This window comes from Rhinolophus ferrumequinum, chromosome 11, assembly GCF_004115265.2.
Source record: "Rhinolophus ferrumequinum isolate MPI-CBG mRhiFer1 chromosome 11, mRhiFer1_v1.p, whole genome shotgun sequence".
NCBI classification, from domain to species: Eukaryota; Metazoa; Chordata; class Mammalia; order Chiroptera; family Rhinolophidae; genus Rhinolophus; species Rhinolophus ferrumequinum.
In genome coordinates this window covers 64,478,975-64,495,363 of record NC_046294.1, presented here as the reverse complement: position 1 = coordinate 64,495,363, position 16,389 = coordinate 64,478,975, and positions in this window count along the sequence as shown.

The window sequence follows — 16,389 nt, the reverse complement described above, 5'->3', positions numbered from 1 at the left end:
GATTTGTGAAATCCTAGGAGGCCCCACAGCTCCCTGGTTCCTTTACTTCCTGAGCCTTTTTTTGCTCATCTCTCCCAGTGACTCTGTGAGCTGTTCCAGAATCCTCCTTCTTTAGGCACTGGCCTTCAGTTCCGTTCTCTGTTTAAGCTAGCTAGAATTTGCTTCTATTCTATATATACATAAATATATGTATATATTTTATTATTATTAGTTTCAAGTATACAAAACAACATAGTGATTAGAAATTTATATACCTCACAAAGTAATAACCCCAATAAGTTTATTGCCCATCTGACATTGTACATAATTATTAGAATATTATTGACTGTGTTCCCTATTCTGTACTGTATATCCCCGTGACTACTTTTTAAAATTATAGTGCACATTCAATATTATTTTATATTAGTTTCAGGTGTAGAGTGCAGTGGTTAGACATTTATATAATTTATGAAGTGATCCCCTAATAAGTCTAGTCCCACCTGACACCATACATAATTTTTACAATATTATTGACTATATTCCCCACACTGTACTTTACATGCCTGTGACTCTGTTGTAACTACCAATTTGTACTTCTTAATCCCCTCACTCTTCTCACCAAATCCCCCAGCCCCCTTCCCATCTAGCATCCATCAGTCTCAACCAAACACTCTTAGACAATTTACAGTTACCCTCTTTAACAATTTAGAGGCATTGGATGCTGAAGACACCCTACCCTGCTGAAAATCCTTTTCTCTGTGTCTTTGCTGTCTTTGCAGTCTTTGGCTTGTTTTCCTGCAGCATCTTCATCTCCACTGTTACTCTTTTTCTATCCATTACCCCTTATGGGAAGCTTCCCCAAACTTTACACTTGGGAATCTTTTTTATATTCTCACGTCTTCACCAAAAATTGGAAAGCGCCAGAAACCCCGTCACCTCAATTCAAATGACTCCAAATTGACACAGTCAAGCGCCAACAAGACCTCCAAGTTCTAGATGGACATTTGTGATTGTCTGGTGCCCATCTCCACCTAAGCTCACCGATGGTCATCTCAGATTCAGTTCGTTTAAAACCACACTTCACATGTCATCCTTTTCCTGGTTTTCTTATCTCTACCAAGAACAGCGCCATGCTCCTAGCCTGTGCTCCAACATCAGCGTCGTCTCAGTTCTCTCTTCCCGTCTGGCCAGTGCACAGACCCTGCTCCTTCTCACGCTGTGGTTTGTTCACCTCAGCAGCACATGTCCACTGCCACCTCCCATCAGGTCTCTTTACTTTTCACTTGCTGTTGTTGGGGCTCACTAACTTGGCCCCCAGCAATCAGGCTGTGCCCCACCCCATTACCCTCTGCATTACTGCATCCGTCTTCCGACAACCCAAATCTAATCACAACACTTCCCAGAAAGGAAGCACTTCTAGGCGTCTTAACTGGAATGTCCACCCAAATCTTTCAACGGTGTTGAACAAGCACAGATTCCTGGACTGCAAATCAGACTTTCTCACTCCGTTTCTGGGAGTGGGGAATGGGCATGTGTGTTTTAAGAAAGCTCAAGCGATTCTGGTGTAGACCGTAGTTAAAGAGTCACTGCAGCAATGTGCCAAGTCAGTAAGTCTCATCGTGATAGTTAAGGCACCAACTTTTGCCTTGCGCCTTATCCCCTTTAATTCTTTACATAGCCCAAAGTCTGGTCGAAAGAGATTACAATAGTCACTGTTTCTTGAATACCTCCTGACATCACACCTTTCTTTCGTCTGTTCTTGCTATTCGGTAGGTACAACAGCAATTGCAGTTTTCACAATTGTTGAAATTTGCCGTTTGATATTGGAATACATTCTTAAATAAATGTGGTTATGTTATACATCATTTTAACGCACACTTCTTGCTTTATGTTATTTTGCTAATGACTTATTACTTGCTGTTTATTTTATGTTTATTTTAGACTATGGAAATGCTGTTAGACAAAAAGCAAACTCGAGCGATTTTCTTATTCGAGTTCAAAATGGGTTGTAAAGGCAGTGGAGACAACTTGCAACGTCAACAGCACGTTTGGCACAAGAACTGCTAACGATCGTGCAGGGCAGTGGTGGTTCAAGAAGTTTTGCAAAGGACACAAGAGCCTTGAAGACAAGCAGCATGGTGGCCGGCCATCAGAAGTTGACAACGACCAATTGAGAGCAATTAATTGAAGCTGATCCTCTTACAACTACACGAGAAGTTGCCAAAGAACTCAACATCGAACATTCTATAGTCGTTTGGCATTTGAAGCAAATTGGAAAGGTGAAAAAGCTCGATAAGTGGATGCCTCATGAGCGGACTGCAAATCAAAAAAACTGTTTGGAAGTGTCGTCTTCTCTTACTCAACGCAACAATGAGCCATTTCTTGATTGGATTGTGACGTGTGACGAAAAGTGAATTTTATAGGACAACCAACGACAACCAGCTAAGTGGTTGGGCCGCGAAGAAGCTTCAAAGCACTTCCCAAAGCCAAACTTGCACCTAAAAAAGGTCATAGTCACTGGTGGCCTGCTGCCGGTCTGATCCACTACAGCTTTCTGAATCCCAGCGGAACCATTACATCTGAGAAGTATGCTCAGCAAGTTGATGAGATGCACTGAAAACTGCAACGCCTGCAGCCGGCACTGGTCAACAGAAAGTGTCCAGTTCTTCTCCACAACAACTCCCGACCACAGGTTGCACAACCAACGCTTCAGAAGTTGAATGAATTGGGCTATGCCTGACCTCTCGCCAACCGACTACCACTTCTTAAAGCATCTGGACAACTTTTCGCAGGGTAAACGCTTCCACAACCAACAGGATGCAGAAAATGCTTTCCCAGAATTCATGGAATCCCGAAGCACAGGTTTTTATGCTACAGGAATAAGCAAAGTTATTTCTCGTTAGCAAAAGGTGTTGATTGCAATGGTTCCTATTTTGATGAATAAAGATGCGTTTGAGCCTCGTTATAAGGATTTAAAATTCATGGTCCAAAACCGCTATTACTTTTGCACCAACCTAATCGACATTCGGGGGCATTTCCAGCCTTCTTTCCCAGCATGTTTTGTCTCAGAGCTGAGCAGCAGAGAAGCCTGCCTCAGAGCCTTTCCAATTAAAAGTGCATTTATGTGGCAAGAGAATTTCCAATTAGAGCTGGAGGAAAAAGACGTTCATGTTTGCTGAGTACATACTGTCTGCCAGGACACTCTGTCCGTTGGCCTGCGGAACATCTGAGTGGATGGGGCTGCTTCTGACCTACCCTGTGCTCTTCCCTCCCATTGTTTGCTTAATGTAACATTTATGTCTGATATTTGCTCAGCACACCTCTGCAGCTGTTTCTGAGCACTGTGCAGAGGAGATAGTTCCCTGGGTGGCAACACCATGCACTCACATTTTCCTCTGAGCATTCAGGACCAGAGCTGTTGAGCAGGGCAGGATTTGTGACTGAGGAGTGCGCAGTTCTCTTTGAAAAGTATAGTGTACTGTTAAAAGTGAAAAGATCTGGATAATTTGCCCATTATTATTAGCCAGGTGGATGTTTAAATGATTCTAGAAGGAGGATGTGTTTCAAAGACCAGCAGCCTTATCCGACTCCACACTGAGGACACTGGCTGATGGCATCCTATCCCAGTGAATAGTACTGGAAACGCAGCCCTGCTTTTCTGGGGTAAGAGGAAAACGTGGCTCTCTGGGCACACGTTCCATGTTAGAAGATGACGAATACTGTGTGGAGGGTGACCACATAACTGACTATTTAGAAGGAGACATTGGCAACAACAGAATAAATTGGAACTTTCCCAGGCAAGCTGGGACCTTAGCAATCAGAGAATAGATCATCCCATTGGAAGTGGACTCAGTGACAGCCACTTGTTTCAATAACAGATAAAGGCCAAAAGAGAAGGGGAAAATCCTGAGAGCAAGTACAAAGATATTCTGGAGGTGCCAGATTCATCTTGAAGTGACTGAACAAAGCAAGGGGTGTGATTCAATAAATCTCTGCACCGTGAGCGAACGTAGGAGCAGGCTTTCTAGTTAAAGAGCAAGTCACGCATTAAGTCAGCTGAGGAAAGTCGGGCCTCTCCTGTAAACACCGCATGGACCTGCCTGAACACTGAGGCTGATACCTGCACTTGGGAGTCACACTGGTGGCATCCAACGTCTTCTGGACTCTCCAGCCCAGTGCACAATCCAGGGCTTCTCCAAGTCCTGACTTTCTCTTCAAGGCTGACTAAGAGGTGAATTCCTCTGTGAAGTATTCTCACTGTCCTCTAAATCCCATTGCTTTCTCCTTCCTCAGAACTGCTGTAGTCTCTTCTACTATGTATTTTGAGATTTAAGGGGAAATTCATCACCGGCCCAATTAGATGGTATCTCTACTTATTTTTAACCTCTGGAGCATTGAGAAGTTGTTCAGTCCACTTGGCCACTGGTGTGTATCGCTGCATGTTTGTAATCGTTCTTTTATGTGGAGTATTTTGTCTCCCCAAATTTATTGGGAATAGGAACCATATATTACTGTCCCTTCTCCATCCACATGACTCAATTATCAATGAATACTTATTGATTTTGAAAAACGCACGGTGAATGTAGAACGATCCTAGTTTTGTTCTGCATAGAAGAACTATTTACTTTAGCAAAACTTACCTAGGCTTTCCCCTCATTTCTGAACATATTACAAAAAGAAAAAAGAAAAAGAAATCTGTCCTAATCTGGAAATCACGTCAGACTTCTTAGAGGCATAGGGGCATGGGGTCAATATTTTAGTCCTCAGGATCATGCTAGAAGCCTAAAGTGTGCAATGGAAGTGACAGAATGCGTAGAAGCTTTGAAATCTATCAGATTAGAGTTGGGGTCCTGGGTCTGGTTCTTATTGACTGTAGGACTTTGTGATTTACTTCCTCTCTGAGCATCAGGTTTTTGTATTTCTAACATGTTGATAACAACATCTATTTTGCAGGACTGGTGTGAGGATGAAATGAGATAACATATAAGAAAGCACTGAGCATGATGCCGAGAACAGAGAAACTACTCAGTAAAATGTGATAATTCTCATGCTGAATGGGCCACTGATGTTGTTTTTGGGGATGCCAAACCCTGTAATTCTAGGGCAGAAGCATGGGGGTGGTTGTGAGAAAAAGAGGAATAATGAATCCTATTGATTGTACCTGATGCCAGGTGCCTGGACAGAAGTATGCTCAAGAAATAATAATCCTGAAGTTTGAATTGACTTCTCTGGATCCTTTCATGTTAAGCGCAGCCAATTCTAAACTGTACGCTCTGCCTAAAAATATTTCAGTGAATTTGGGAAACTACAGAAGAGCATTTCCCAAAATTTGGTCCGTGCACCACCAGTCCTAAGAGTTAATTCATGAAAAATCGTTCTGATGTCACGTGAGCTGGTTAAATACTGCATTCTGTATCACCCTCTTGGAGATAGCCACGTACATTTATATTTTGAAGACTATGAAAAACTCTGCATTAAATAAAGCTTTAGTTTTGTTTAACCCAGTGTTTCTCAAACTTCTTTGACCCCAGAGCCTCTTTCATATAACATCTGTTTACAGAGACTTTACTATTTTAAAAAATAAATTTCAGGAAATATTGCTTTGAAACAGTGGCTCTCAAACTTTAGCATGGGTGGGAATCACCCAGGAGGGCTTGTTAAAATACAAACTGTTGGGCTACACCCTCAGAGTTTCTGAGTCAGTAGGTCTGGAGTGGGGCCCAGTAATTTGTATTTCTAACAAGTTTCCAGGTGAGGCACATGCCGCTGTTCTGGGGACCACACATTGAGAACTCCTGTTATAGAATATAGAAATTCCATCATGGTATCTCCTAGAACGATGCTTCTCAAACTTGAATGTGCACACCAATCCCTTGGTGTTCTTTTAAAAACAGAGATTCTTATTCAGCATATCTGGGATGCGTCCTGAGATTCTGCATGTTAAACATAGATGCTGTAGGTCCATGGGCCCAACTGTGAGAAGTAAGTCAAGAGAACACGGGACTGTCTTAGCTCTTTTGCTCCCCAAGTAATGAGGCATCCTTCTAGAAAAACTTCTGGTAAGTGTATCTGTAAATTCTGAGTAACTAGAAAAGTAAACTGATTGTCTCTCTGGATAAGCACATACAAAATTTCACACAGGATTTGTGTGGAGGAAGTTTTTTGCTGACATTATCTATTAGGCTGACGTAGACTGGAGTAAGTGTCTGTAATCTTTTCTTCATAGGATTTACCTTAAACCTTATAGTCCTCTGAATGAGCGCTTGTATGCATTAGCTGTGTGTGACAGAGACCCAACACAACAATGACTTAAATAAGATTTCTCTCTCACATAAAAGTCCAAGATGATATGAACCAGGCTACTCTAGGAAATCATCAAGATCCCAGGCTCCTCCTCTTTTGTTGACTTACCTTCCCTGGAGGGTAGCCCTTAATTGCACAGTACAAGGGCGAGACTCAGATGTTGCCCATATTCTTTCTGCTCATATCTCATTGGCCAGAGTCTAGTCATATAATAGAGATGGCTAAGCTGCCACATGAGCAAAGTTGTATTTCAATAAAAGAAGGGAAGAGAAAATGAAGAGTTTCTGTTAAAGCAACGATGCTAATAACATAAGTTGCTGAATGAAAGGGCAAATAGGGATGGGGGATAGCAATTCACTTGAGGAAAAATCACTTAAGACATGAACATATGCTTGTATGTTACTGGAGATTTGGTGGAAAGTTCTGTTATAAAGCAGCCCATTTAAATATGTCCTGGTTTATATAGGGTTGTCAAGAGTACAAGAAGATAGCTACAAAGACAGTAGATGTTTCAGCAGCAAATCTTTATAATCACGGTTAAAGGTGTTTCAAAAGAGTCCTGCAAGGAACCCATCCCTGTGAATAGCAGCAGTTAACAATACAGTAGTCCTCTCTTAGCTGTGGTTTCACTTTCTGTGGTTTCAGTTACTCATGGTCTAAAAATATTAAATGAAAGATTCCAGAAATAAATAATTCATAAGTTTTCAATTTCGTGCCGTTCTGAGTAGTGTGATGAAATCTCCAGCCATCCTTCTCCATCCTGCTCGGGACACGAATCATCCTTTTGTCCAGCATATGTATGCTGTATACGCTCCCCACAAATTAGTCACTTAGCCCTCTCGGTTATCACAACAACTGTCAGAGTATGACAGTGCCTGTGGTCCCATCATCCTTGTTTTACTTAATAACGGCCCCAAAGCCATTCACATATCATTGTAATTGGCCTATTTTATTATTAGCTATTGCTGTCAATCTCTTACTATGCCTAATTTAGAAATCAGACTTTATCACAGGTATGTACGTGTAGGAAGAAACCATGGTCTCTACAGGGTTCGGTACTATCTATGGTTTCAGGCATCCCCTGGAAGTCTTGGAACGTAACCCCCCCAGATAAGGGAGGACTGCTGTATGCTCTTCTGTGGCTTTGGAATACTGTATACAGGAGAGCAGACCTTTTTTAAAAAAAAGAAATTCTTTGACCATTCAGTTGTTACAACCTGGAATTCAGCCAAGTCTGCGCTAGGGGATTCATTTATTCCAGGGCCCAGCTAAAGAAATCAAGCTGTGAAACATGCACAGCAATTGAGAGGCGCCATTTAGTACAGCATGAGGCCGTAACTTATAGTCAACGGCAGAAGCACCCTCTTCCGTGTGGAAAAAACCTCTCCTCCCATGAATGGAACATTACTCTGTCCTCTTCCCTATGGTACTTTTCCAAGTCCAGAAGGTGTGAGGCCAAGCACACCTTTACCTATGGAGCTCTATATTTCAGTCAGGTTTGGGTAATTGGCATGAAAATAAAGATATAAGTAAGAGCTTTCTTTAAAGAAACCTAAATGTTGTGATATAAGTAACATTTTTGATTTTCTTAAAGAACCACATTTGAATGAATGATCACACATGAAGATAAGGTCACACTTGTTAGACAGTAAAGAGTCTTTTGACGAAAACTAATGGAGGTCCAAAGAGATGACTAGCAGATGAATTAGGAAACATTTATATTATGTAAAATGAATTGTTCCTTGGTCGATTTCTCACTTTTCTGACTGAATACAATGGCTCATCTTTATGAAATCAATCACTGATCTAATTTATTATAAAATGGATGCCATCTATTGAGAAAATTAGGTCAAAGTGCTTAGCTGTTTTCGTTAGGAAAAAATCAAACAGTGAACAATTATGTGTTATTATGACTGAAAAACAAAATTGACAGGAATGGTACAAATGGAGCTTAATGTGATTGGCAACCAGCCTGGCCTTAAAAGAAACAGGTTGATGATATTTTCTTTTTTTAAATGGCACTTTTTTCTAAGGATGTCTTGTCTTAGAAACTTCTGAGGACATGAGCTAGAATGCAATCCTCTAACTGGAATGTCTCCTTCCTTCTGAGTGGAAGATTTCTAATTTCCATGCCACTTCTTTTTATTACCAAAAAGCAGGTTATATATTTGTGTTTATTTTCTCTAATGAGGTCCAGCGGGGATTAGCATCTCCTAGGCAGATTTCCCTAGTGAGGTCTGGTTCTGTTTCTTCCCAATGTGGCTGGTATCACTTAACAACATTATTAAGTTGTGAGCAGGCTTCTCGAATCACCATGGTGTTCCAAGTAGCAGGCATTGTAAGATTCCTCACGACGACATATGTCTCAGGTGACCCACTTACCATAAGTAAGTCTTTCACATACTTCCTTTGAACTGTGATGAAAAGTAGGCTACAGGAAAGCTGACAGGTACAGCCTGTCAAATCAAATCCCAAACCAGACCTTGAGGTTAAAATCCTGAAACACAGAGGATTTATTAATTTACATCTGAGGATCACGAATTCTTAGTGTCCACAGAAAACCCAGATTTTTATACTCAGCATGACAATAATTTCATTAGAACACAACACAAGTTAAATAATTTCCTTGTAGGTTAATGTTTAACTAATACATAATGCTTAAAATGGAAAGCAGCACATTTTTGAAAGCACTTCTCTTTTGAGCCTTTGGAAGGGCACTTGGGATTTAGTTAAGAACAAGCTTGAAAGCCTTTTTACCATTTATGTTAAATACCAAGAGGAATAAATAACATGTGGGAAAATAAGTGTACGCTTGCTAGCACTTGCCATGAGTTGTTTTTACTATTGCCCTTCAAAGAGTAATATTTTCAGAAGACAATTTGAGTACGTTAGTAGGGCCAAATATGTCAGTATTTTTTTTTAATTTATTGGGGTGACAATTGTTAGTAAAATTACATAGATTTCAGGTGTACAATTCTGTATTATATCATCTATAAATCCCATTGTGTGTTCACCACCCGGAGTCAGTTCTCCTTCCATCACCATATATTTGATCCCCCTTACCCTCATCTCCCACCCGCCTCTCCCCTTACCCTCTGGTAACCACTAAACTATTGTCTATGTCTATGAGTTCTTGTTTCTCATTTGTTTGTCTTGTTCTCTTGTTGTTTTTGGTTTACACACCACATATCAGTGAAATCATATGGTTCTCTGCTTTTTCTGTCTGACTTATTTTGCTTAGCATTATACTCTCAAGATCCATCCATGTTGTCACAAATGTTCCTATATCATCTTTTCTTACCGCCGAATAATATTCCATTGTGTATATATACCACAACTTCTTTATCCATTCATCTATCGAAGGACATTTTGGTTGTTTCCATGTCTTGGCCACCGTAAACAAAGCTGCAATGAACATTGGAGCATACGTGTCTTTATGTTTAGATGTTTTCAGATTTTTTGGGTAGATACCCAGGAGAGGGATTGCTGGGTCATATGGTAATTCTATTCGTAATTTTTTGAGGAACCTCCACACTGCCTTCCATAACGGCTGCACCAGTCTGCATTCCCACCAACAGTGATAATATGTCAGTATTAAACCCCAACAGTGAAGCTGAATTACCTGATTTCATGATGATTTTCCTAATCTTTCATTGGCTACATGGGAATGGATAGACAGACCTGTATAATGCTCTGATGACTAAATCACAGCATCCACCTGTAATCAGCAGTGTGGAACGGCACCCACAACCCACCAGCTCAGGAACTCGGGTCCTCGTGAGGCTGTGAGACACAGTGGTGTACCACACATGTCCTAGAATTGCAATTGAACTTAGTTTCTACTTGTGGAGCTTTTGGACAAATGGCTTAGGTTGTCTAAGCCTCAGTTTTTTTTAACTAAAAAACGGGGTAGTATAATATCTATTTCATACGGTTATTGTGCAGGAGAAATGAGGTAGGTAATGCTGAAACACAACGTGGGGCCTGGCTCAAGGACAGTTATTATTCCTTGTTATTATATTTATTACTATACTGCTTTAAACAAAATTAACGAGACCACTGTGATGTGAGAACTCTTATTTCCTTACCTCTTCAATATGAGTATGAAAGAAAAGACGAAGAGCAAGAGTCTAGGGAACTAAACTGAACTAACCTTGCTCTTATTATTTTACCCCCTGTTTTTAACCCATGTCCTGCTCCACTGCCAAATGACAGAAAAATGGAGCCTCTGTGGACAGTTTTTCCAGGATATTTTCAGTCCGATGACCCAGTTCAAGGATGGTATATCCTCAGGAGGGCCCTTCTGGGAGTGGAGAAAGGGAAGGGAAAATGAGAGGAGGAATTTGCAGAAAATTCTGTTTCCAATTTAACAGCTCTGAAGAAAGGGGAAGAGGCTGGAGATGATAGCGGGCTCCTCGAATCACAGAGTGAGTGATATATGACAGGCCACCCTTGCTTAGTACCCATGTACCATTCTATCCAGCATGCTTTATTTATTTATTTATTTATCTATTTATTTATTTGGTAAGTGGCCTGGGTGTCTGGCCAAAAATCAAGGTAACAGCTGCTTCAGTAACTGTTGTCCTCCAACCTGACAATTATTGGCCTGTATCAATAACCACCCCCGACAAAATTATCGAGGTGGTAATGAAAGCCCATAGGATTCCAAATTTTAAGAACTTTCCGGGATAGGGATGTCATTTCCCATTGCCTGAGTAAATGTTTCTGGAGAAGGTGTGGTTGAATCTTTGTGTATGTGTGGGGGGAAAGGCGGTGAATTTTGACCCTACTATTGGATTTTGAGCAAATTGCTTAACTTCTCTTAATCCCAGGTTCTTCATTTGTAGAATGGAGATAATGTGTGAGGCATTTTTAGAGAAATAAATGAGAATCTGTATGTTCATTTATCGGGGTCTCACTAGGAAACAGATGGCATACACACTCATACAGAGTTCTAATTGAGGGAAGCTGGGGAGGGGAACTATTCACAATGATATGGGCAGGTTTCTAGGGAAATCAATGGGGGAACGATGTAGTCCTCTGTGCAGGCAATGGGGAGGAAGAACATCCCTACCTCTAGGCCTGGACAGGCAATGGGAAGGCGTGTTTACAACCCTAGAGAGGGCTGTCTGACAGAAGCTGTGCTGTCCATTAAGGGATGCAGCCAACCTGGGATGACTCAGTAAGGAAGGTGCCAGAGGAATGGATTCCTGACCGATTTCACCTCTGTGCAGGATCTCTTTCCACTACTTCCAGCTGTCAAACCTAATGGGAAGCCACGGCTCAAGGAAGCCCATGGAAGCACTCTGCACAGGATAGCTCCCCGGGGTCCAGGACAAGATGGAAAGCAGGGAAGGCAGATCAGGAAGGCAAAGCTGAAGAACACGATCAGGTACGTCGTGTTTTTCCTGGCACATACGTAATACAGTTGACCCTCGAACAACATGGGTCTGAACTGTTTCGCAGATCACTTATTCGCAGATCTTTTCAATAACTACATTGGGTAATTTTTTGGAGATTTGTGAAAACTTGCAGATGAACTGCGTAGCCTAGAAGTATCAAAAACATTAAGAAAAACTTAGGTATGTCATGAATGCACAAAATATATGTAGATACGAGTCTATTTTATCATTTGTTACCATACAATATACATACATCTATTATACAAAGTTAAAATTTATCAAAACTTATGGACACAACCACAGACCACACATGGCGCCATCTGCAGTCCAGAGAAATGTAAACAAACCTAAAGGGGCAGTATTAATTCATAAATGCATAAAATTAACGGTAGTGCATACCGTCCTACTGTGATAATTTCGTAGCCTCCTCCCGTTACTCTGGTGGTGGCTCAAGTGTTGCGAGTATCTGATTAAAACGCCATGCAATGCCAATCATTTGCACGTGAGCAGTTTGTCTCTTCAGTGAATTGCATATCTCAGTAAAAAAGATATCTCTTGTGTTTCTTGTATAGTTTTCATTGTTTTTCATAGTGCAATACCACAAACCTGGAATAACATCATGGGGCACATACTAAGTGCCACTAGTGATGCTGGAAGTCTTCCCAAGAAGCAGAAGAAAATCATGACATTACCAGAAAAAGTTGAATTGCTTGATATGTGACATAGATTGAAGTCTGCGGTTGTCTGCCACTTCAAGATAAATGAATCCAGCGTTAGGGACCATTGTAAAAAGAGAAAAGGAAATTTATGAAGCCATCACTGTAACTGCACCTTGCACTTTTTGCAAAATATCTTTTTATGCTGTACTGAAAATGCAGTTTTTATGTGGGTACAGGATTGCTATAAGGAAGACATACCTATAAACTCAAATATGATTCAAGAAGAAGCGAAGTCATTATATGACATCTTAAAGTAAAAGGAAGGTGAAGGAGCTGAAGCTGGAGAACTTAATGCCAGCAAAGTAGGTCTGATGATTTTAGAAAGGGGTTTGGCTTTAAAAATATCAAGATAATAAGAGAAGCAGCTTCTGCCAACTAAGAGCAACAGAAGAGTTTTCACATGCCATTAACAAAATCATTGAGGAGAAAGGATATATGCCTAAACAGGTTTTTAATGCAGACAAAAATGCCCTATTCTGGAAAAAAAAAATGCCACAAAGGGCATTTATTAGTAAGGAAGAAAAGTGAGCGCCAGAATTCAAGACAGAAAGGGAGAGGATAACTACTATTTTGTGCAAATACAGCACTGTCCTTATCTTTATGTGATGAGCTATGAGCACTGCCCTTATCTATAAAGCTGCTAATCCCTGAGCCTCGAAGGGAAACGATAAACACCAGCTGTCAGTCTTCTTTCAAAAAGAAGGCCCAGACAGCGAGAACCATTTTTTCTGGATTGTTTCTAGCAATGCTTTGTCCCCCAAGTCAGGAAGTACCTTCCCGATAAGTAACTGCCTTTAAAAATTCTTTTGATACTGAACAATGCTCCCAGCCACCCAGAATCCCATGAGTTCAACACCAAAGGCATCAACATGATCTACTTGCCCACAAACACGTCCCTAATTCCACCTCTAGGTCAGGGGACCATAAAGACCTCTAAGGCTCATTACACATGGTACTCTATGGAAAGGATTGTCAATGCTATGAAAGAGAACCCCGATAGAGAGAACATAATGCAAGTCTGGAAGGATTACACCAACAAACATACCATCTTTATAGAAAAAGCCGTGAAAGCCATCAAGCGGGAAACAGTAAATTCCTGCCTGAGAAAACTTTGTCCAGATGTTGTGCATGATTTCACAAGATTAACAACAGAGCCAACCAAGGAAATCACAGAAGAGATTATGGATGTGAAAAAAAGGTTGGGGAGGAGCGAAGGGTTTCAAGACATGGATCGTGGAGAAATTCAAGAGCTAATAGACGCCATCAGGGGAATTAACAGAAGATGACGTGTGTAGGTGAGTGCTACTGAGCCAGTGCCGGAGGATGAGGAAGATAGAGAAGAAGCAATGCCGCTAAACAAATTCACATTAGACAATCTGGCAAAAGGGTACCGATCAGTCAAGACTGCTTTTGACTTTTTTTATGACATGGACCCCTGGATGATATGGGCACTGACACTGTAGCAAGTGGTGAAAGAAGGATTAGGACTACATGAAAATATTTTTAAAGGAATGAAAAAGCAAAAAGTTGGATAGAAATGACAACGTCTTTCCAGTAAAGTCACACTGAGTGTGTGTGCATCCCCTTGTACTTCTGCCAGCTCGGCCAAGATGAGAAGACCAACCCCTTCTCTTCCTCTTCCTCAACCTACTCAACGTGAAGATGAGGATGAAGACCTCTATGATGATGCACTTTCATTTAACGAAAAGGAAATCATCATGCTGTACAGTTAATAGATTCATCTGTTGTAATGCGTTGGTGTCCTTGAGCGGAAATCTAATACCTGAATAGAGAGAACTGTATGAGACAGTTTGTGTCATCATCATCACATGACTATTCATTGTGTGCAAGAATTGTATGGAAGTGCATAGCCTGGCCTCACCTCGGCATAAGGTGAGTGATATTTCACATAAAATTAATAATGTGTTCATTTTCTTACTCTTTTATAACTTTGCTTCCAAACAATTACATTACTGTACAGTATGCCTCTCTGTTTCTCTCTCAGTTGGAGAAACTATGTATCAGCCTATCATCACAGGTAAGTGGGTTTTTTTTAAAAAAGTAACAATGTTTCCAATACTGTATTATGAATATGACTGCAATACTGTATGCCATGAAAATTTTATAATGATTCATTCATTAGTATATAGTCTAGGTTACTGTGAAGCAATTGTATTGATTATACTAAGCGACCAGCAAGCAATCATGTTGCTGCTTCTTCATTCTCAATGCATGAATTATTATACCTGCAAATAAATATGGATTTCTTTTTCACATTATTTTTTCAGGTTTGATGTCTAGTGTTAATAATATGTATAACATCCACAGTGTTTTATATAAAAATATTGATGTAGATATTGACAGATAATTCTTCTTGTAAATAGATGACATATACTTAACAGGATCGATAAATACAGTACCATACTATAAATTTATTTTCTCTTCCTATGATCTTCTTAATAATATTTTCTTTCCTATAGCTTACTTTATTGTAAGAATACAGTACATAATATACATACAACATATATGTTAACCAACTATTTATGTTATTGGTAAGGCTTCTGCTCAATAGTAGGCTATTAGTAATAATAGTTCAGTTTTTGGGTAGTCAACAGTTATATGTGGATTCTCAACTGCATGGAGAGGGGCTGTGCCCCGAACCATCACATTGTTCAAGGGTCAACATTTCCTTTCATGTATCTATAAAGTTATATGCAACAATTTGAACACCTATTTATTAAGTAACAGTTCACGCAGGGCATTCTACTAGATCCTGTTGAGACAAAGATGTAGCTTCTCTCCTGCAGGGACTCACAATATAGCATAAAACTCAAAGAGGGCAATAATTGTAATATAAGACGAGAAGTGTTATAACAGAGACATGAGCGAAGTGTAATGGTTACAAAGAAGGGAGTAATGGAGGTATGACACAGGAAGTTAAAGTGAGGAAAGGAAAGAAATTAGGAGGGTTCAAAGGTCAGATTCTTTATAATGTCTCTATTCTGATACAGCTTTTCCCTATACCCCGTCCAATTTATAAAACCTGGAGCAGAAGTCATAGCAAATATCTTCTCAAATATCTTCTCAAATATATGAGAACCATAATTCTCTTGAGTCTTACAATCATGCCTATCACTTGGCTTATCTCCACCTCACTCTGTGAAGACACTGAGCCCGGCTGCCGGCCTCAGCCCAGGCTTTTCTAAACAAGCCCAGTCTTTCATTACCCGTCAGGCCTTTTTTTTCCTTCCACGCCGCCAGATTGGCTTCACCTAATGCTGAGAGTGGAGGACCATGACTTTTGATCCCTTTTAAAACTCAAAGTATAATGTTCCCCTTTCAAGAGGAACACTGTCCCAAGTGTTCTCATTACAATGGGTGGTTTGATGGGTAATTACCTGTCTGATGCTTATCTTCTTCTCTCCCACGGATCTCTAACCAGGTGCCACGCCCCAACACGTGTTACAATCCAGGGTAGTGTTATTTTTTTCTCTATTTCCCCTACATCTTTGTTATGTGTCAGGAACATTTTAAACAAAACCTTTCTTTGGGGTTTGCAAGGTTATGTGTGTGGTGATTGGGGTTGATTTAAAGGAAAACAAAGGGTTTTGACAAACCATTGTTACCACTAATGACGCCTACAAAGGATGCAACAGGAGGGAAGATATAGATATTATGTAACATTTTTAATTTTGGAATTTTAAATATTTAACACCATTACCATGTAGTTACATCATTGATCCTAGAAATTAGACACTCTCTCCTCCCAAAACCCCCCCCCCCCAACTCTTCTAAGAAGAAACCACTGAAATGGAGCCAACAAAAAGAGAAAGTGTTGTCTGGTGTCTTGACTTTAAACAAACTATTAAATGAAAGCAATTTTAAAATTAAAATAATTTTCCTTTCAATCCAAAAGCTTGCTTCATCAAATATTTATTGGCACCCACCCGAGAGCCTCATCCTTTTGAGATGGATTCTCAAAAAGG